This window comes from Anas acuta, chromosome 15 (genome assembly GCF_963932015.1).
Source record: "Anas acuta chromosome 15, bAnaAcu1.1, whole genome shotgun sequence".
NCBI lineage: Eukaryota > Metazoa > Chordata > Aves > Anseriformes > Anatidae > Anas > Anas acuta.
Window position 1 is genome coordinate 13,360,607 of NC_088993.1, and position 22,923 is coordinate 13,383,529.

At 44.6% G+C, this 22,923-nt stretch overlaps 1 protein-coding gene across 3 annotated transcripts in view; it reads right to left on the reverse strand.

The window, feature by feature from the left end:
* The window catches only part of MAD1L1 (mitotic arrest deficient 1 like 1), a 346,583-nt gene that overhangs the window by 176,970 nt on the left and 146,690 nt on the right, over nucleotides 1-22,923 (reverse strand). The gene's annotated exons all lie outside the window — the stretch shown is intronic.

Genomic DNA, 22,923 nt, shown 5'->3' on the forward strand with positions numbered 1-22,923 from the left:
CCCCCACCCCCAAACTACAAAAGCCACAATATGATTTTCTCTGCACTGAAAAGGAATTTTAAGTGGGTCTTGTTATGCCCTATGAGCATCCTATTACTTGAGACAATCCTGTCCCAAAGAGCCTGCGGTCTACACACACAAGAACAAACAGGTTTATTGGAAAGAGGAGAGCCACTGGGGCAGGAATCCCAAATTTCAGTCTGATGGTCCACTCAGAGAACTGTGCTTCCTCTCTGTTTCTTTTGAAGTCATGAAGAATGGTCGAAAGCCCATCTAATTCTTTCTCCTATGCTTAACTTTAGAGAAAGAAGATGCTTGCCCAAAACTCCTGAAAGGAGAGGGAGTGTGAAGGGCACTTAAAAAAAAATGTCTTGTTGAAATTTCAGGGCACGTGGCTGATTTTACTAGTCTCCACAATTGTGGTAGAATACCAAGAAAAGCCTCTCTGCAACACAACCCTACTGAATTCCTGTGAGAAAGACTTAATGCAAAGTGGTCGTTTTTTGTTTGTTTGTTTGAAGAGAAAGTTTGAAATTCAAAGAACCTCAAACCAGAGTGGAAATGCCTTACCCTTACATAATTTCTGGAGAACTGGGAACCTGACGCAGAAGAAGAGCCTTCACCAAGTTTTCTTTATGAGGAAGAATTAAAAAAAAACAAAACAAAACACGAGTATTTTGGAGATGGTTAAGAGTAGGCACATTTACTACTTGAGTGCAATTTCTTCCCGTCTTCTATTTCACAGCACTTTGCTAGCCTGCAATCAGCCTTTCTCTAGTTAGCAGAAAGCCCAGAAAATAGACACAACTAATGACAGAGAAACTAATTTAAACAATGTAAACAAACACAATAAGAAAAAAAAAAAGCTTCCTGCAAACTAATTCACATAATTTCAAGCAGATATTCATTAAAACCCTTCAGAGCCCCTCTAACAATCTCTCTCCACACATGAAATGGGTCTTTTGAGTACTACTTCCAAACCAGAAGCAAACAGCAAGCAGTTTATTACAATGAAAAGGAAAACATTAAGCTTTGGAGGCCAACGGCACTGAAATGCAAGCAAACAAAAAATTACAGTCTTTGGGTTCAGCACAGCGTAAGTTTAATTTCGCAACCAAACAACAAAACAGTTCAAAACCTCCCCGTCCCCAGAGCTCAGTGCAAACAGAAAAAGTTACCGATTCTTGCTGTGTAGGGCCTGGGATGATGTGACAATATTTAAGGAACAGACACTCAAATAAGATGAAAAAGGTTTTAATACAAGTCTGGGACCTGGCACAAGGAAATGAGACACACTCATTAAACACCGCAGGAGATGCCAGTCCCAACCAAACGCCGAGTGCATGTACAAGCAAGTAAGAAGAAAAACTCAAATTATCACCAAGTTTGATGCTGAAACATCAGGTAACTAGAAATTTGCAGGCAGCTGGGACAGACTTCTTTCCCCGCTAATATTTAATCAGGTAGAATTACACCAGCGTTAGAATTAGAAAACATCCCCTCAGAGATGTTATTTACAGGAGATGCTGGCGTAGCCTCTGCAGAACACCCTAAGACTGACAGAATATTTTTGATCTTTAAAAAAATCTTGACTTCTCTGTACTTTTATTAGCCTTATCTATATGAAGACGTATATGACCTTTAAATGGGAACTGTTCTGAAGTAGATGCAAAGTGCTGTGAAGAATTACATATTTGCCTAGCATAGCTACCACTCCTAAATTTGAGGGTTAATTTTCTACTCAATCTCCTGTTAGACAGTACAGAGTTCCACAGAATCGAGGTGTAATTTAGGCTGGAAGAGGCCAGGTCGATCCCCTGCTTGGAGCAGGGTCAGCTACACCAGGATGCTCAGGACTCTCGATCAGCTCAGTTCTGCCTTTCTCCAAGGAAGCAAATTCCAAAGCATCTCTGAGCAACCTGTTCAGAGCTTGGATCACCTTCACAGAGGAAATATTTTTCTTTAAAATATCAAGACAATAGCACCCTAGGAACCCATTTAACTAGATAGCGTAAGAATGTCTGAAAGTACAAGGTGTTGATAAAACCCAGGGAAAAAAAAGGACAGAAAAAGGCCTCATATATTTTACTTCAGGAAGAAGCTGCAAAATCTTTTGGACAGGAAAGAAATAATACAAAGGGATGAGAGAAATGAGAAATGCGAGCAGGAAATAGTCCATAATTTAACTTAAATATAATATGTCTTGGGGAAAATAACCAAATACAAACCTGTCAAGCTGTTACGCCAACAGAGACCTAGAGGCAAACCTGGACAGCAAGTCCAAAACTGCAGCTTGCTAATGGTAGATCAATATGATTTGGAGAAGCAATCAGATAAGAATTAAATCACAGAGTAGGTTTTCTTCATTGCATTTATTTCTAGGCAGCTCATCTCAAAGGGAAAAGTAGCTGAACTAGTGGGAATTCAGAGAACAGCAACTAAGCTTACTAGATTGCTAGAAGAAATGATTTATGAAGATTAAAAGATTCTTAAATGTATGGTTTGACTACAACGCTCACAGAAGAGCAAAAGGGACATATTTAATGCCTTGTGAGCCATTACAGTGTGACCCACAGCTGCAGAGGAGGAGGCTCCTCCAGCACAGCTAAGCCCAGCCGAGGCGCTCGCACAGGAACCCCGCCAGCACGGCAGCTCGCGCCCTGGGGCTGGAAGCACTGGGGTCCCCTGCGCCTGCTCTCGCCTGCCTGTGAAACAGATGATCTGAATGCTTTATCACATCCAGTTTGTAAACATTAGCCCTACCCCGGACTTTTTATTAGCTTAAATCAAATATTGAACCTAGCTCAGCTGTTAGAGGACAGCTGCTTGCGAAGTGATTCACTGCCATATTCCTACTAGGCCACAAGAAAATACAACCTAATCACCAGCAGCATGACAGATGCACGCATTTTTAATTATGAAGAAGAAATTAGGCTCTGAACTTCTCCCCACACCTCACTTAATCAGAGTGCCTCGGAGGAGCTGCCAGCCACCGCGGCACTTTAAGGACGGAGCTGCAGAGGGCTCTGGCACGGCGCAGGATGGTGAGCTGAGCCCCGGCACCGCTGGGCAGCCTTGGAAGGACCTGAAAGAAATATTGCTATATTGCTTCTTATAATTTATCTTTCCAGGAATGAACTGGTGGATTTCTTGGTTCAATCCTCTCTGCCCACTCGCGGCCAGCGAACGCATGAGCAGTGAGCTTGAGGCGCTGCAGGTGGGCAGGGAGGGAGACAAGGTGGGTACGCGAGGGTCCTTCACTCCCGGGCAGGTGGGGAGCATCCTCTGCGGCAGATGCTGGAGCAGTTTGCCAGGCCCGTCTCTGAGCTGTGTGCTGGCAAATGCAATGGCCTACAGACACGTGGCTCCACTCTGTTTTACCTGCTTTTAGCTTGAACACGTTCACCTTGGTGTCTCAGGAGTCTCTCAGTACAAAAATCTTGTGCTGCATTTTCAGGATATGCATGGAAGTCATCTTAAAGCTCCAAGGAATTTCATGTTACTTAATACACGTGTTAAATTCCCACGGATCACTGAGCTCAAGCATTAAGAAATCTGATAAGCAAACAGATACCGAGTTTAAGAATCAGATAGACAAATACATGTAAAGGACGATTTGCCCACAGAAGGCAGCACAAACAGGTAAAGAAAATCAAATAAGTAGCATAAGCAGGGGAAAAAAAATCCTCTGAAGTATTCAGTCAATTACTTTAAGCCTCCAAAAAAACAGGGTTTGTCAATTCAAAACATTCATCTTACATGACAACACAGTCTAATCTACTGTCAGTGCTGCTGTCATCCTCAAAAGAGAGCGGCAGGGAAGGAGAGATAACCTGTGCTCCTGCCTTGCCAGGATACAGCAGCTGGGGCTGGAAGGAGCAGGAACAGTTTCCAAGGAGAGGAACTGATTCAGCTCCCAAGGAGACATTTCTGAATTGCTTAGCTTGCTTCCCTTCATCAATAATTAATCCCCTATACCTTCCAATTGTAGCTATTTCCACTGTATCTCACACTTCTAATGTGAATACAAACACAGGAAAACAGCAGGTGTGCAGGAGGGAAGCACAGGGGTCGGGAGCTCTTCCAGCTCTGACAATGCTGATGGAGGCTGGTCCGAGAGGGTCTTGGGGATGAAACCAAGGCAAACCGGTGATCCCAACGCAGGTGGTAGCAGCATCAGCAGCCCCACGCCCCACTCCAGGGGCCGAAAGTGAGCCAGCTGCCCTGGCCGACAGGCAAGCAGCTCGGATGGGACTCACTTGTCAGAAAAAACGAGCTGCTCAGTCTCTAATGAGTGGTCGTTCTCTCCGCAACAATACCCGCCGCTCTACAAGCAATTAGCAAATCGAAGCGCTCTCTTTGTGGACCTGCATTAATGTACTCCTCTACGCTGCACATTAAATAGCTCATAGGTATGGCACAGCACAGGAGCAGCAACAACCAGAGACACAAAATTAAAGCTTGCTTCAAAGAGTTATGGAAGCAAAATTATGTGTGCTGCATGCAGGGAATAAATCAAAACAACCTTCATTGCGAAACATCATTTGAGTCTTCTGCTTTCATCAGAAACCATGATTATCTTAACAGCCACCCCAAGACAATGCAGGTACTTTGCAAGGGAGAGAAGCACGCAGCACTTTCACTGCCTCAGATTCAAACCAGTCATTTTTATTCTTTCCCACGAGGGTGGAATGCCTGTGAACACACACAGCCGCCTATTCCTGGGCCGTGCTCGCGCAGCCATAAATCCAAAGTGCGGGTCCCCAGAAGGGAAGGCACGTGCTGGGAGGGCAGGCACGGGGGGGAGAGGAGGAGGGTCAGCCTGGCAGAGCCGTAGCACAGCTGCAAAGCACGGCATTCCTACAGCCTGCCAAAGCCCAAGCTACCCGTAGCAGTATTTGATATGCAACAGTTGTCTGCAAATTCAAGTCAAGTGCGATGACTGGCAAATTTAGGTATAATGTTAATTAATAGCTATTTCAAATTAATTACCTCCTCAGATAAATTCTTGCCTCTCCTCTTCAACAAAGTTAGCACACAATTTAAATGCACGAGGCTGTACCTGCTTCCAATCACAGAAATATGGAGCCTTGTGCGTCCTAACATGCCCGATAATCGCTTCAGTTTCCTTGTGCTGGCTACCCCCCATTCCCTGGGTAATTTCACAATACCTTATGAACCTAATCACCTACAAAGAAGATATAAGATGAAGTTCCTCTGCTCAAGCTAGATGGCCTTACTGTGCGGCTAGCATGAGGTGACCTACAACATGGTCCAAGCCAGCAAATCTTATCTGAAGGTATAAGCTGGGGAAGGAGGGGGAAAAAAAAGCACATCACCACATCTTTCCATTAGATTCAGGAGAAGGAGGTAGAATAATGTACATCAAAGCTGCAGCTGAAACGCAGAAGGAAACCCCAAAACATGGCTGCACTCCCAGGATGACTCTGATAAGGAAAGCACTGATTGTAACGCTCAGAATTCAATCATAAATTAAAAACATATAGCTCTGTGCACTGCACTTATGAATTACATGGAACAATAGAGGGATGTCATGAAAACGCTTTGAAGAAATGGTGGGAATCACTAATTCTCTCGCTAGAGACACACACAGATATGTAACAAGATTCTGGCTTGTAATGAAAACAGGAGGAAAACTTTGATTTCAGAAAAAAAAGCCACAGACAGCTTACTCATGGGGGTGGCAGACTGTGACAGAAGTAACTCAGCCACTTGCAGTCAGACTTCAGTTTATTTGCATACTGCGAACCTGCATATTAAAACATTGTGAGAGCTGAAATGAAATTTTCATTAGTGTTCAATCTGAAATCTTACCCATGGGATTCAACTTTCAACAGTTAAGGCGTGCATGTGCCTGTTTTCACTTTAGAGCTATCTGTTCGTTTATATCACGGGAGCCAATACCTTCCGCCTTCAACCCATTAGTGCACCATTACTGCAGATTGGTAGCCGTACAGCATTGTTTTAGCAGCTCCAAAATTACACTGGGTTAAATGGTCATTTCTAATTTAAAACGCTGTTTTGATGCTTCGTAGAAGAATTTACTGATCTTTCGCAAAATTGCATCATTTGAGATCACAATCAGTAGGACAGTTTGGGATCAGACACTGCTAAATAATGCCTTGCTGCTTTAGGGATTCAATCCAGCTGCTCTCAAGAAAGTTCTCCTGGTTTTACAATCAAATGCACAGCCTGTATAAAGTGGGAAACAACAGCTACAAATGAAGGTTGGTATTGGCTCAGAAGCCTCGCAGCCACCCTGTTATTTTACAGGGGCTGGACCAGAGGTAGGTGGCAGCTGTCAGTTGGTGCAAAGGTGGAGGGGAAAATTCCCCAATGACTTCTGAAAGCTTTTCATAAATTTAGTATACAGTGAAGTGACACTGAGTTTTAGAAAAGTTGCAAAGGCAAAACAGAGACCATTACTTACTGACATAATTATCTCATATGGATAGGCTTAGAGCACAACCAGTATGTGTCTCAGGCCACTGCTTATATGGTTTTCGATGTGATTTAGTTGTTCTTAATTTACCCCAAGCAAGGACATAAAACACACGAAATTGGACTGGCTGTGAGAAGATGTCCCCGTACCTCCAAGGACTTGTACTCCTGGGCATCGGATCGCAAACTGCAACAGCCAAGGGACCGAAGGCTCTGTGCTGGGCGGTGAAGGGTGATTTCCATCACAAAAGCAAGAGCTACTGCCTGTCGAGAACCAGTCTCCTACTGGATTGGATGTGCGGCAGTGAAATGCCGCCCCCAAGTGAGAGACAAAAAGCAGCCGGTGAACAACACGAAGCATGAATAAAGCAAAGACTCTAGGGTGCTAACCAAAAAAATGATACTGCAAATTGAAAAAGTGCTGAAGTCATAGTTATAATTACTGAAGATATAGGGAAAACATCTGCAAGATATGAGCTCCTGTCAAACACGCTATCAAGATTTACTGGACAAAGAGATAATAACCAGATCTTTCTCTTGCTCTAAAGTCCCAAGGACAGACCAATCCCTCTTCTTCTGTTTTGTTTTGAGAGGGACAGTCACTTAGTAACATCAGGAATTCTCGACAGGAGGTTTATTATAATGAAATCACACCAAATTCTCACTGGTTGAGCTATGAGAAAGGGGTGCAAACAAAGCCACTGCGAAACAACTGATGCAAGATATAATACCAAGCAAAAAAATACCCACATTTTTATTCCTGGCAAGTCACTCCACCTACCTCAAAGCAAGCTGCATAGTTCTGCAGCAGAGACCTGGCTTTTGTTCTCGCTCTGCCTAACGATTGCTGGGACGCCTGGGGCAAATTGCTAAACTCTCCAAAACTCCTTTCCCACTCACCTTAATGCAAAGATGATATTCACTCTGTAAAACCATCCAGCATCTTTGGCCAGAAGGTAATCTCTGAGTTCAAGGTGCTATCACTGACACAGAACGCAGAGGATGGTCCACACCACTCAGGCAGTAAAAGGATTAAGCACCACATTAAGTGCACAACTCAGCACCTCCACGTCCAGAGGTGGCGGTACCCAAGTCTCCCTGATCCTCAAAGCAAAGGTGACCTTCACAGCTGCAATAAAATACAGAACGCGGAGAAACATCCGGAACTTCTCAAAATCTACTCCATCAACACTGTTCACATAATCTCCCAGGCAGACACTGCTGGTTAAGGAGCACAGTACCAAAGCAAGCTGGGGGAATGGCAAAATGACATTATGTTCAGGAAAAGAAGAGTCCCTGGAGATCAGAGCATCCTATTCCAGACAGAAACACTTACAGGAAAGCAGGTAGGTGCAGGTAGGGAGGAAAATAAGGAGCTCAGGTGTTACTAGATTTTTCGTGTGTCAAGAAGTGTCAGGTTTGCAAACATCTCTGAACAGAACATCTCTGAACAGCAGCATGCATTTGTTGATTTTAGTCTGAACTGCAACAGAGGTTGAGGCAAGACTCAGGTGCAACAGCTGAGCATCTCCTTTCCTCCTGACTTTCCTTGGCGTTTTCACTCAGCACCTTCCTAAGGCAGAACACAGAGACCAAAAGATTAACAAAGCTCTGCTGGAATATAATACATATTTGCGAGAGGTCTGCTTTCCTCCGTCCTAATCAAATGGTGCTGCAGCCCCTAGGGAGAGAACACACTGCCAAACAAAAATGCGAGCATGCAGCTGCTTCCTCAACAGCAAAGGGCAGCCTGACTGATGAAACTCTGCCAAGCCGATTGCTTCCAGCACTCCGCAGTCAGCCAGCAGAGCATCTCCTGGACACACACCGGTGACTCCCAGATGCTGATGGACTCTCCGAAGGAATCATTCTGCATCACTGGAACACCCATCAGAGAAGCCTCTGCCACTAATACTCTCCTTGTAGGCTCACAAATATTCCTACCTCAGAGAAGCAGCTGAGTACGCAATCTTCGCAGGGAGTCCCTTCTCTTTTGCTGCTCCCCGAGCAACGTTTTTAACTCAAGAGTTGAAAGATAAACTGGCATAAAATCTCTTTGTTCAGGGATGACCACAAATGACCACAAATCTCTTGCCAGAAGTAAACCAGATTATTCATCTATTAGTGTAACAAAAAAGCATTAGGTGAGCATCAGGTCATTCCGCAGGGATGAAAAGGAATGCAAACCTTTTGGAGAACACTGAACAGAATTAATTTTACTGTGTGGTAATCAAATCTCTAAAGCCGAAATGGAGGGATCCCAGCACCAGGTTCTGAAATGAATGTAGAGTCTCTGGGATTCAGTCTCACCATCACTGTTTCAGTGATCTTCAGAACAGGTAGTGTAAATCATTCCAGGATCCAGTGAGCACAATGTTTTCAGGTTGCATCAGCCCATCCTGAACTGGGAAGCAGAGCTAGAGACTACAAGATGAAAACACAGGAGCTAACAGGGATGTAATCCCTTGCTATCAGATGTAATGACAAAGGTGGCTGGGAAAGGGGGTAACAGTTGTTTGTGCATTTAGTTGTAATTTTCTTGCGAAGTTCCAATGACAGCTTTTTTTTTTTGTCCTTCTTTAGATTACCAGCAGAATGATTTCAGGCTTCAAAACCCCTGTCCTAATGAAAGCAAACATTAGCACACGCCAAATCAAAAGAGAATCTCAAAAACTAGAAGTAGGAGCAAAATGACTGCCAACATCCCTACCAAATTGTGAAATCTGCCAGTCATCCTACATGGTACATGTTTTCCAGTGCCTCCTCCCTGGATCTAGGTTCTCCCTCCCTCTGTCAGTTGCCTCCAGCTAGGTTTGACAGCTAGGGGAAAATAAATGACATTTAGTAGATGAAGTCCGTAAATTAGCCAACAAAAATGTTCACTCTTATCCATTCATCAGAAAAAATGGTGGAATTACATATCTCCACCTAAAAAAGCCCTTCTAATTTCAGCCCGATGAGTCAGCACTGCTGTATCTCATCACTAAGAATGATTCATTGTCAGTGCACTTCTCAAAGTCAAGAATAAGGGTATTCACCCCAATCCACTGTCATCTCCTAACTACTCTGAATCCAGGCACTGTGTTTGCATACACTATTGTTCCAATGATTTATGTGATTGTGTCACTTTTAATTTCAGTGTATAAAGAGATATTGTCAGTCCATCAACACAACGCAGCATTCTCTTTTCAGGGGGCTGACAAGTGAATACCTGGACAATCCTCTTGCTTGCCAAGAAGGAGAGGTCTCTACAGCCCGATACCCAGAGGTGGCAATGCTGCTGAAGGTATGGGTGGCCACTATCATTTAAGAGAAACATTAATACCTGCTTATGAGTTATAAGAGGGTTTTGTGTATGGATTAGACCCAAAGGTCTGTAGCTGGATGAAACAGAGCATCCAAAACTAAAAAGCAGCACAGTAGTTTTATAGTCTCCTAATATCTCAGCCACTTTAGCTGTGATAAATCTTTTGAACTATTAAAACAAGGCTACTGAACAACTCGTACTGACCACAGCACCCCTAAGGACTGAATGGCAGCACCTTCCTCCAAGCTGTCCAAGGCTGTTTGGCAGCTAGCAATGCACAGTGGCAGTTCCAAAAAGATTTTTGTTATGATGTGTATGTGCTATGGGCCTGTTCCCAACCACTTCTCACTGCTAATCCATGCAACACACTCCCAGCATCACCCCTCAGACACGCAGCTGGCTTCCCAACACAACTACTGCGAAATTCTCGGCCAGCAACCATCACCAAGCAAGCGAAGATCCACATTAAAAACTTTTTTTTCTTCTGGGTTAATTTTAATTTAGTTTGATGTCATCCTGGTTCTCTGTACTCCTGCACAGGTTGTGCTAGCTCAAATGAAGGTCAGGGAAAGGTTTAAGGCAGTGCTGCCCTTGAAAGAAAGGCTTGTGAAACTACAGCCAGCATATTTTTGGCATCCAGCAGAATCGTGGGTAAAGTGCCTAAATCTCAGAGGGTCTCACACAAATTTGAAACACTCTTGAAAGTTGCTAGGAAACAACATTCACCCTCCAGACAGGGTTGTGCAATGTTTGCTCTGACGAAGCAATGCTTGTATTACCTTTGCCGTGTTTGTTTAGGACCTGTCTCCTCTGCTGCCAGAGTATTTCCAGTCTCTAGTCTGGGCGTGTAGCTGGGTTTTGCTTAATAAGGTAGACATTACACTTTAAAGGCAGCACTTGTAATTAGCAGAAGCGCACTGCTCAATTCCTGTTCCAGACAGGGTTTTCCAAATGTCACGGTGTGCTTAGCACAGCTGATCTGCTCTGACGGCTGCTCTAAATGCGACTGACCTAGTAGGGTACAGAGTAAGAATCAAGTTGTATCACAGGAGGTGAGATTAAAAAATGAATAGCATAATTCTCTGCTTTTGTCCTGCATGTTGATTTTCATGGGTTGTCTGTACAGCACTGGGAGCAAGGTAAGTTTACCAGAAAGATTCTCGTTTGTAAGGCAGAAGGGATGCTCACACTTGGAGGTCAACCAGGAATTTCTCTTGGAATTTTATACCTGCTCTCTGGGTCAGCCCACCAGAAGAAACTGCTTTCTCCTGGTTGTCCTGCCAGGCTCCCATGGCACCAAAATACAGAGCACTGAGGGGAGTAAAAAATACTAAAAAATTAAAATCAAAAAAGTTTTAAAAGCTTGCACTGGTACTGGCTGCTAAAACCATTTTACAGAGGCTCTGACAAATCCAGCACCCTTCAGAGACTCAATTTAAAACAGTATTTGCTTTCTAAATTCATTTTAGAAAAGCAAAAACAACCTAAGTGATTACCAGCAATACACAGCATTAAAAAAAAACTCTCAGTTCCCAACAAATACCTACCCACAACAACAAGCCCCTACGCTAGCAGAAGAACATCAGTGCTCGCATCTCCACGTACTGCATGAATCAGTGGTTTCCAGTCTCCTTGCAGACAAGCCTCACTTCAAAAATCCTGCTAGCAGTCCACACCTCAGCATGGCTCATGGACTCAGCAAAAGCCCATCTGAGCTTATTAACGTAGGTGTCATGCAACATCTCACCTGTGATGTGCTTGTGCCTCACCTACGACTCCTGCCTCGCTGTTTGGGCTACACCAGCACAAACTTAACACTTCTCCAGAAGACACCGAAGATGATTAGCACCAACCCTGCTCAACAGAAGGACAAACCAAAGCACAAGGATCACGCGTCCTCTGCAAGGCTACAGAAGCGATGGCAATTTACAATTATAATATTGTACTGCATCATTGTTGTTCTACAAGCAGGAGAGGATTTAGTGGCAGAATTTGCCTAAGGTCGTGTGACTGTTGGGGGGAAAAAAGGAGGGTTAACAGTACTTCTACCAAGAGACAGTCCTTCCATTGAAAAAGTAAAAAATTAAAATAAAAAAATCCCTCCAAGATGAAAACTAGAAGGAAAATTTGTGTGAAATGCATTTTTACCCCCCTCAGATAAAATCAGGCATGCTTGCACACCATTGGTCATGCTCCCCTAAACCTCCCTGAATAGGAGCAAAACCTTTCCACCGTTATTCAAGAATATATTCAAAGTAAACAAATCCCAATGGGATTTAAGCACAGTATAAAAGCTTCAGCAAAAATCATTGGAAAAAAAAAAAGGAAACCAACTAAAAGGATCCTCTCTTGGCACACTCTTGAAAAAAGGATTTCCTACATTTCTAATTGACTGCCACCATGGCTTAAATGAATGATCTATAAATAGGCAGCAAATTCAAAGCAAGCATCTGAAGGAAACATCCAGTTTTTGAGTTGTTTTTCTTGTTATTGCTTAATCATTTGTTGGAAAGGGGGTGGCTAACAAGGTAGGACAAATGTGGTTAAAAGATAAAGAAACAGAAAAGGATGGGGCGTGGGAGGGAGGGATAGAAGCACATGTGATGAAGTTCAAATGTATGAAGTGCACAAATCCATTTCTGACTCCAGCTTTCCAGAGGGCTGAAGGATGGGAGGGGATGCACACAACTATGTCAGAGTAGCAGTGAGGAGCTGTGCTACACTCAGGGTAAGCAGGGACGGAAAGAAAAAGAGGTACCAGACAGCATCCACAGCATGCACAACGCGATAGCCGGCTGCGGGGCTGGCTTGGGTGCAGAAGTTCATTTGGCTGTGGTTGCAGAAGCAGCGCTCAGGGTGGGTGCTGTGATGGAGCCGCTTTCTGCAGGCAGGCTGAGGCTGGTAGCTCAGTCATGAGGAGACGGGAAAAATCCGCTTGTGACTCGGGAATGAGAACGCCCTGAAGATCCCCTCAACTCTAAGAAGGCTTTTTTGTTATCATTAAATTCTTATCTGAAAACTCAAGCTTCTGCGGGCCACCTCAGACTAATTTCTAGTCTTTCCTTCATAATGGGTCCCATACACCATTAAGTGCACTCATTAAAGTAAAGCACTGGAAGTGTTCGAAGTGTTCGTGCAGCTGGCTCGTGGTAAGGGTCATCCAAAACAGGAGTGGAATCAAAGCTGTTAAAGTTAAGTAACCATCCACATCGTAAGAGAAGTGAAAATACTTGAACAACAAAGCTGGAGGAATGTGAGTCATTCCCAGAGAGAATATGGCTTCTGGAAAGCATTTGCGGGAAAATTTCTAATAAACTCCATTTTATTAGACTGAGTAACTGTTTCTCTAAATAACTGCAATTTTTTTTCCATGGCTCTTGTTGCATTCTGTCCACTCACTCTCCTTCCCTCTCCCCACATTTGGTCCGAATGCCCACAACATTCCCAGTATTCAGTTCTCCAGCATCCATCAAAGCAGCCAACTTAATTATCCTTTTTAATTACTCCTCTTAATCCTGTGATCCTTCTTTCAAAGTCCAAAGGGGGCTCTCGCAGAATCCAAGGAGCAGAAGACCTTCTGGTTTCTTTTTCTAAGGCGTCTGGCTACCTGCACAGCCCTTCGTGACTCCAGGGAAGTCCTTCCTTGCAGCTCCAGGGCAGATCCTGCCCAGCACGCGGTGCTTGCCCGCAGCAGCCAAGGAACAGCTCCCAGCCTTCTCTGTGCAGGAGGCCTGCCCCATGCCACCTCTGTACAGATTTACAAAAAAATCACCTGCAACAAGGGGAGTAAAAGATTAAACAAACCACCCTTGCATAGCACAGGTGTGATACAGATGCTGGGCTTGCCAACCATTAAAACCAGGTTTAATTTACCCTGTAAAAACTCGCGTGACGGTTGCTGTGAAGGCAAAGTGCAGGATTACCCAACCTGGGGCTGAAGTCCCTTGTTTATCCAATAAATCAGACACAGCAAAAGGAAGAGAAATGTGTATTTCCTTGCGTTGCCCCATCAGTGTTTCTCAATTTTCATCTGAAAGGATTAACTCCAGAGGGAGCACTGCAATTTTATCCTAACCACGATCCGTTCAGCCCTTGGCCCTTCTGCAGAGACCGCCAACAAAGACGCCAGACAGGATGGTATTTTTGAGATGCGAGTGTTTATCTTCTCTGAGCGAACCAAACAGCAACTCATTTCAGGAAAGCAATCCAGCAACTCACAATCGCTTCTCGCTCCAGCAAATGCAGACTGACAAGGCAAAAGGTGAAGCAGCCTGATGGTCCCATTAGAAACCCCTGAGTTTCCTCGCACCTGAGTGTCTGTCTAGCAAAGCCGTGCTGCAAAGTATAAAAGATCTCCATTTGGCAAGGCAAGGAACAAATTCAGAACAAATGCCAAGATAATCTCAGTTGTTAGCTCCCACCACAAAGGTACAAGACGTACTGAATTGGGTGCTCTGTGGCTCAGCGCCGTGCTTCAGAGCTGCATGCACGCTCGCAGGCAGAGGGGCACTGCGCGGGATGCGGTTACTGCATGCAGTCAACGCTGCAGGTGGAATTAAATCAAACAGCAGCACCAGGTACAGCAACACGGGGCATGGCAGATAGCTCCCTTCTGTAAATATTTGCAGATAAGAACTGGGAACAGTTTGGGGTTTTATCCTTCTGTTCACACTTACATTTTCTTTCTTCTTAACCAAGCAGATAAAGAGCTAGGAGGTTTCACCTCTGCCTGCGTGCCAGGAGGGCTGACCTCGGGGCATCACCAGCCTGGTTGTCCATCACAGGCTTATAGATGCCAGAACTACTCTCAATTCACTCTTTGTCAAAGAGAGGTTAAATAAAACGTACACTTATTGTAGGAATGGCTGCATTTGTGCCGTGCAGCAGCTCCCAGATGTTCACGAAGACTTGAGAGCGACCTCTTGGCTCTCAGTTCCCCGCTGCTGTTCAGAAACAAGAGCTTTATCCAAAGAGCAAATAGAATGCAGAAGAAACTAGTCTCAGCAACAATTACAATAACATAATTTGTAAAGTGCTGATGGGCTGTAGAAGCCAGCTACAGGGAATTTGAGTTTTGTCTGGCCTAAATAAAAAGGTGCTCATTATCTGGAGAGAAAATGTCACTTATGAACGATAAGGTCGTGCTGCACCGTGAAGATAAACATCATTTCTCCATATAGCTGTGATAGTCTCATCTACTGTTTTCCGAAAGGTACATAAACAACAAAGCAATAAGATGGCTGTAGAATTAGCTTGGGATGCTACATTGTTTTAAGAGCATAAAGCAGTCATCTGGGCCTCTACAGACATGCCTTCCTGAACTAGCACCAGGAACACCTACCTGTATACACCTACCCCGTGCCCTTTGGGTAACAATAATAAATAAATAAACCCTGACGCTTTCAAACAAGCTTGGTATCAGGTATGCTGGGAGAATTTAAGACCAACCACATCTCACATTGCTATGAACATCCACGGGAATTACACACACCTGCATTGGTGGTTCTGTGCTCGGACACCCCCAGGCAGCCTATGCCAACCATATCGAGCACCTGTACTTTAAATAAACACCACACATAATGGTAACAGCTTCCCTCTTTTCCAGGGTTCTGCATGCTGCCATGCAGTATCTGAGAAACAATTAAGCACACTCAAATGATCTCTGACCATGTCTCTTCCCCACTTAACAAAAACGGCAGTGTCAGAGCCCTGGGGTCTCCACCGGCTCATCGGTTTGTGGTCTCTACCACGAGGCCAGGTCCCAGCTTTGCCCTGCAGAGCATGGACTTTAAGAAAATTCAGAGCTCGTGGGCTCTCAAGAGATGTTCCCATGAGGTAATACTGACACAGACATTTATCACTTCTTCCTATATATAAATAATGTCTGGTGACTGTCTCTATACAAATAAGCCTCGAAAAATCTCTCTCCTTATGCAAGATACTCTACTTAAAATAACCTCCATGAAACAATTACTCTGTTCCCTTTCACAGCTACTGAACATATCACTGGGGTTTTAACAGTGTAACTCATCATCTTTCAAGATTCCTGTGGACTTCCCATAAAAATTAAAAATATTCTGGTTTAGCAACTCTTCCCAGAAAACCAGGTTTCCAAAGGAAAAAATGAGCTGTTTTAGTAATTTTCCAAGAGGAAGTGAAGTTGATGTTGCAAGACTTCGTGTTTATAAGTCCGACATTTGGAAAGCAGGCAAGAAAACATTGAATAGATAAAAATCAATGCTTTAAAACAGAAATCAGTTTGACTTTTAATGGGGTCTTGAATAGGACTGAAATATGAATGTACATCTGTCAAAGCTAAGCTCACTATAGCCGTTATGGCCATTTAAACAAATTGAAAATATAAATCACCTCAGTCTGTCAAAATAATGTGCCATGTATTTCCTATCTGTGTTACTGTCACCACAGTAGGATTCATGACACATGTATTGCACAGCAGCGCTGTCTGCTCCATAAAACAGCATAAATCTCAAAAGGAAAACGGTACAACTTGCCTTACAAGAAGACTGTGACTTTCTCCAAAACTTAGGGCTTTCAGTTTGTTTTGCTGAAAAGCTTTTAGCAGAATCAAAGCACGTTTGACATTAGCACTGATTAAAGCAAATAGATAAATTGCAAAGCCTCTGAGAAAACAGAATTGTTCCTTACAATTTACTTGGACCACCCCTGAACAGAGGAGATCTATATCAGCAGCTTAGTTTTTATTCACAGCTTGGTGAAAACCCCTATCAGCTGGCTTTTTCACTTATTCTCTTCCCAGTCTTCTCCAAGCATTAGTAGGCTAAGCACATTTAAGTAAAAATGGAAGGGAGAAAAAACAAGAGAGAACTCCAGCAACCTTGCTTCAAACGCTGTTCAAGTTAGGACTTGCAATAGTATTGTGCTCTAATTCATGAGCTTAATAAGAAATTAATAAGGCTGGAGAGAGGGAAAAGCTGCAGTGCATGGACAAACTGGCCCATAGCAGGGAGAAGATGTGGGAGCAACCACAACTCGTAACTCCAGTGAAGAAAGCACTGAAGGTGAATAACTGGGTATGTTCTGCAATAAAATAATTGCAATCGTCTCTGGCATTTAGGCACCATACAACTTGCCCATGTGCTGTGCTGACCCAGGCTTTCAGACTGATTAGTTCCCAGAAGAAACGCCCCTTCCACTGTTGGTGCTTAAGACCAACACTGGAAATAATCAATGGGCTTCAAGAAGAAAACCAAGACAGCAGCTTCTGCTGTTCTAATCTCCACAATAAGCAAAGCATGAAGTGGGTGAAGAAGGATCTTACAGCTCGTGCAAACTGCAAAGAGCAGGAGTGTGAGGATCCACGAGTGCATGGGAACACGCCTGTGCTGTTGTCATTTTCTCAAAGTGTACACATTAAGACTAGGAGGTAACAGGACTGGAACAAGGCTCTGTAGCTGGAAAATGAGCTGGGCAGAAGTGTGTTGAGTCACGTACCGAGGCTGCTGGCTCTCCACGTACACTGCCCAGCACAGCACCGAGCCCCAACTCCATGCCCAGGGACAGGGAGGCAGGGATCTCAGTGCCAAGCCCTCTGGCCCCAGGCTGCCCCCATCCCTTTGCCCAGGTCCAGGAATGCAAGGAGGACTGACACCTCCAGAGCAGAAAGAATTACAGATATTGGCCCTGCAGGGAAAGCTTTGGAAAAGCCCGGCTATAGATAAAAGTTGATGGTGTGTTTTTAAATAGAAAATGATCATTAAAACCTTAATCCCTGTTTCCTACAGGAGGCCATCATTGTGAATTAAAAGATGACATGAAAACACTCATAAATACATACTTTAAATACTAAATTATGCAGAGATCATGTAATTATTCTGAAATGAAGCACTATGAATCACAGAATTCAAATCGAATCAGTTTAAAAATCAACCGATCTCAACAAGTTCAGCACATCTCTTAAGATGCTCCAACAAGCGCTTTTTAATGTCATTAATACAAGGCAGAACTAAGGAGTAGCTAACATTTCTGTGGCATTTTATGAATGTGCAATCTTCACTTCTTATTTTTTCACAAGATACTTCCTTGTTTCCCTCAGAATTGCTTAGTTTCCACAAGCTGCTGAAGCTTTCATCAATGCAAGAATGTTCCTGAGTAGTAGTGCTAATAAGCAGAGGACATTAAACATCAGCCTTAGCTCTGAGCTTCCCAACACTGAGGACGGATTTACCCTAACGAGCCAGGCACCAAAATACTCTTAGGGCTGAGCCACATGAACGTGTCCCACCTGCTTGAGGTGTTGGGCTGGGTGTGCTCAGAAGCAGCTCAGAAATAGGATGGGGCATAGGACGCCTCCATGGGGTCCCATCACCCCGCTGCAGAGTCCAGGCTGGGTCACCACGTACCCCAGAAGGTGTTGAGGAGGCTTTGATTGTTCCCTTCACTTCAAGGATCACTTGGGCACCCCCAAACACAAGCCCTGCTACCCGTGATGGCTGCCCATGTGGGTGAGACCTGCGCTGCTTTATGTCACCACACTTTCCAGCTTGGAAGAGATCAGAGAGTTAGATCTCTGAATTAAACACTGAATTAAATTAATGTCATTTTTGAATGGTTCTCTACCATTGCAAACAAAGAACAAATAATCTGCAATTGTAGATAGCAGCAGTGGGAAGCGGGGCAAGCACTGAAGGAAGGTGCCCAGCAGCCTCCCTGCTGACCCCCAGCCCTGCTGTTTGCACTGCCCGGCTTGCAACAGCAACCAGAGACACACACCAATTGTATTTCTACATTTCCAAAGCCTTCAAGAAGCTAGCAGCTACCTGTTCCTAACCTCATTCTCCAGAGACTTGTTATCACCACCCTGTTTGCATCCCGGCTTCCCCCCAGCTCCCAGCAGTGCCCGCTGGCAGGAGCTGCACCAGGCTGCATGGAGCTGCTCCTTTGTGCGCCGCCTCTGTCCACTGCCATCTGCTGGGGTCGGGGCTCCCATTCCCCCCCTCCTGATGTATTCCTGCTGCCTCCTCCACCTGAGGACATCTAATTGCAGAGCCTGTATCTCCAGGCACAGGCAAGCAGGCTCCCCAGTGTAAAATGTTTTAAAGCTCTCATCGCCGTACAAAATGCTCTCCCCTGTTCTATTGTGGTAAACATGACTCATAACTGCCCGTCAGTTATCTGCTCTTTCCAAAACATCATTAAAAAGAACCCAATTTTAAAGCTTTTGTAAGAATTTTGACCCAGTTCATCTGCTTCTCTTGCCTCCTACAACCCAGTGCAGCTGAAGGCAGTTCAAGTTCCCCAGGTCAGGCCTTGGTTGTGCTTGGTTATTCGTAACATCACCGGGAGAGCCTACAGGAAGATCTGTTAAACCAAGAGCATTTTCGGGGGAGTGCAGTTTGGGGTCAGGATCTTTGCTGCTGCCATTTAAACCCAGTGCTGATTACATTGGCTTAAACAAACCGAAACACTTCAGAGTGGAGTTTGCAGGAGTCTGCCGTAAACTCCCTACCTGGCTAACACAGGTGGGTAACATTAATTGGTAGCACACATTTTTGAGTCTAGAATCAAGATGTAATCTGGTCAATAAGAGAACTAGAGGCAGAGCGTCACGGACCATGACTCCATTAGGAGCATGACTTCCAGCAAGAGATGATGACAATTACAATGTCACCCCTTGCTTTTACTGCATTTGTAGCACAAGAAGGCAGTGGGGTTGCGAAATGCTTTTCTGCCCCATGTGCTTCAGTAGCCTAATTCAATCTGCAGCTCCTTGTTGTGGTGCAACCGGTCATTTTTCTGAGGGTTTGTCTCTAAAGCAGCTCACCACAGGCTAAAGGTACACATACTGGCTTAGTTAATGATTTAATTTACTCAACACAAGTTGGTGCCAGAACATTCTCATTTCTTAAGAATGATGGAGGCTTGCTTCTGTTTAGCAGTGGTCCCTAGGAACTGGTGAGTTAAAGCCATTCTTAAACTGTCAGAGCACCCACACTCAAACGAGCTGTAAAATCTCCCCTTGGTGAAAACAATGCTGCTTTGTGCAGAATGTCTGTAGCACAGGCGCTGCCATACACTCCTCTTCATCTATTGCTGATTTTCAGGACACATCCAAAGTAAAGAAGCTGCTCAAAAAAATTAATAGTAATTGAGTTTTAAAATCTAGTTTGACCAAAAAAAAAAGTCTCAACACACAGAGACAGGCTCTGTTGCAGCATGAACCAGTTTGTAGGGGCGCTCCTCTTCCACAGAGCAGGGACTGTCACCTTTAACAAATCATTAAGCCCCTCATGAGTCGACTTCCTCATTTATATGATGGTTATTTGCAAGGTGCTCTCCCCAAACGCAGCCGCTGGCAGGTGTAAACTGGAGGGGAGGAAACTAATGGCTCCCTGACTTGACAAGGTCACTCAGGTCTGAAGGAAGATGAAACACGCGAGAGAAGAGGGAACCCAAGATAATCCATTTTGCAGGACTGCCAGAGGACATGGAGCCTGACCTGGCTCTTCCCTAGAAAATAAAAGAAACAAAAGACTGCAGCGGCTCCCAGGAAGGCTCGTGGCTGCCAAGAGATGCCAAAGCCTTCAGGTTCAGCGTGCTATTTCAGCGAGGTGTTTGCTTTGTCAGAAGATGATGTCCAGCCCTGTGACTGCTTCAGCAATCAGTGGTAGCTGATGCATGGAGCACATCAGCATCATCTCCAGAGAGAGTCTGTTTTCTCCCACTTGAGTTGCAGATAAGAGGCTACAATGACAGCAGAAGTCTGGGCAAGTGAAAGGCATCCCATTCTGGAGTGGCAGGAAAGCTCCAGTGACTCAGATGTGCTCCTTATGGACACCCAAAGTGAGAAGGGTAACCTCACTACTGCTCGCAGTTGTCACCAAGAAAAACAGTGCACAAAGGTTGGATGGCAGCGGAGAGGTAGTGAAAGCAGGCAGGAGAAGTCTGAAAATCAAAAACTCCTCTGCACAGATGGAAGGAAATTTCTCTGCAAAGTTCCCATCATCACAGAAAGCCCTTCTGCTATGTAAAGATGCAATTTACCTCCAAGGGGGAGAGGAAACTCAGCAAAAGGATAAAGCAAGACAAGCATGAAGTGTGGATCAAAGGGAGGGGAAAAAAAGGTAAAAAAAAAATAAAGAAGTGGAAAAGCACTGAAGGAGGAGCGAGGTGAGAGACAAGGAGGAACTGTTAACTGCTCAAATAAACATTTTATTCCATCCACACGTAAATTTTTAGAGCTTTAAACATCAGGGTGACTGCTAAGTAACTCACTTTGCACGGAGCAGATTTGTGACTGACATCAGAGGCAGCAGCACTGCCCGATTTTCACCACCAGCAGATGAGCTGCACTTACCAGGTGCAGGTAAGGTGACACATTTTGGTCAGGGAGTTTTGAGGTCTCCAGTAATGCCCATGGTGAAGAAAACACAGACCATATGGCATTTCGTGTGCTGAAAGTGTCAGCTTCATAATTAACTGATTACCTATGGTGCTCACAGTGTAAATCTCTCAATGTAAAAAATGCTAGAGACCATTGAAGGTGTCAGCGTGAATCTTCCTTGCAAATCTCTCTTCATTAAAGTTTCATATGGAGCCAAGCGTATTGTAATAAAATAGCTATTAATGGAGTTATATTTATGATGATTTCTCTTTTGTGCAGCTGGATTAAACTTTTCAAACACTAATCTCCACATCAGAGCTTTTTCACAATAGCTTCCACATGCACAGAGGCTTCTTGCTTTGTCATATTTACCTTGAAATTAGAGCTAACAGGAACTATGATTGAAAAAAATAATCAAGATCAGCAAGAAAACTGTTAATATCACCAGCGTCAAACTGCAAATTCATGCCATGATAAAAACACAGCTACGATTCTGTTTATTTTACGTGTTTATAGCATGCTGGCCAGAGACAAACTCATTCCCTCTTCAGTTCCAAAACACACTTTTAAAAAGATGGTGAGTGACACTTCATTAACTGCTTGAAATAGGCAGACACAGACTGCTTGCTTTTTTCAGCCACCATTTCAGACAGTATCTTTCCTGCATCTCCCCCCTGCTTTACATTCAACGCTCCGTAAAGAGCTTTCCTGCACCTCAGCAGACAGATGGGCAGTGCGGAACAGGGGCTGTGCCGGGGGCAGGCAGTCCTGGGGAGGATAAAGCAATCATTTCCAGTCCCAGAACAGGCTACGTGTTTGCATGTTCGTGCATTACAGATCCAGCTTTTCTCATCAGCCATCAGTGAAGGGGATTTAAAGTTCCTCATCAGCCCGTCTTTGTCCTCCTGTTCTCTGCTCCATCAGGCTCTGACAGGACGAGTCCTTAGGCAGCAACACGGCGCCTCTGAAGCGATCTGGGATGGAGGCATCGTTCTGCATTTGAGTTTCTGGAGAGGTGCCTTTATTCCCGACAGGGACTGGGATGCAGACCCAGCAGCATGCCCAGCAGCTGTCCTGCCCCACGAGGGTCCCGCTGGCTGGGCACAGAGGGAGCCAGACACAGCTCAGTACCACACAGCTCCATCCTTGCAGCGCGCACTAAAAAACCTCTCCTGTCGCCCTTCAGGGCCTGCACACTTCTCTCTGGTTCCCTGTGTTCCTTAAAACGGCTTCTCACCTCCATTTATACATCAAGCAGAAGACTCATCACAGACCTCATCTCCCTAATGAGTTCAAAGCTGTTGCCTCAGCACAAATCTTCCTAGCCCCACGTGTCTCCCTCCCCTTTGGTGCTGGGTTATCACCAGTGCTGTCTTTACCCGAGAGCTTCCTGGCTCACACAGAGCTGCTGCTCAAATGAATGGAAAAACCTCCATTTTCACAGGAAAGAAAAATCCCTGTTAAAAACATCACTTTTTCCCCTCTACTGCTTGTTCCGAGGTGGGGCTGCTGCTAATAGATTCGGGCAGCCAGAAGAAACATGTGTCAGATAGCTTTATGAGTATCAAAGGGCTCTCTACTAGGGAACACAGGAAGAGATTTTGGTAAAAGAAATTTTCAGTAGGGGGAAAAAAACAACACCCTGCGATAAAACAAGTCAGTGAGGAGAAAAAGGGTGTGATTTTTAAGGCTTATGAAAAAAGCTGAAAGGCAGAAGCAACAAGCAAAATGCAATTGTGTCAGCCTGTGCTTTTCGGTTCTGCTCCATCGCTCTCTCTTCACAGCCTCCCCA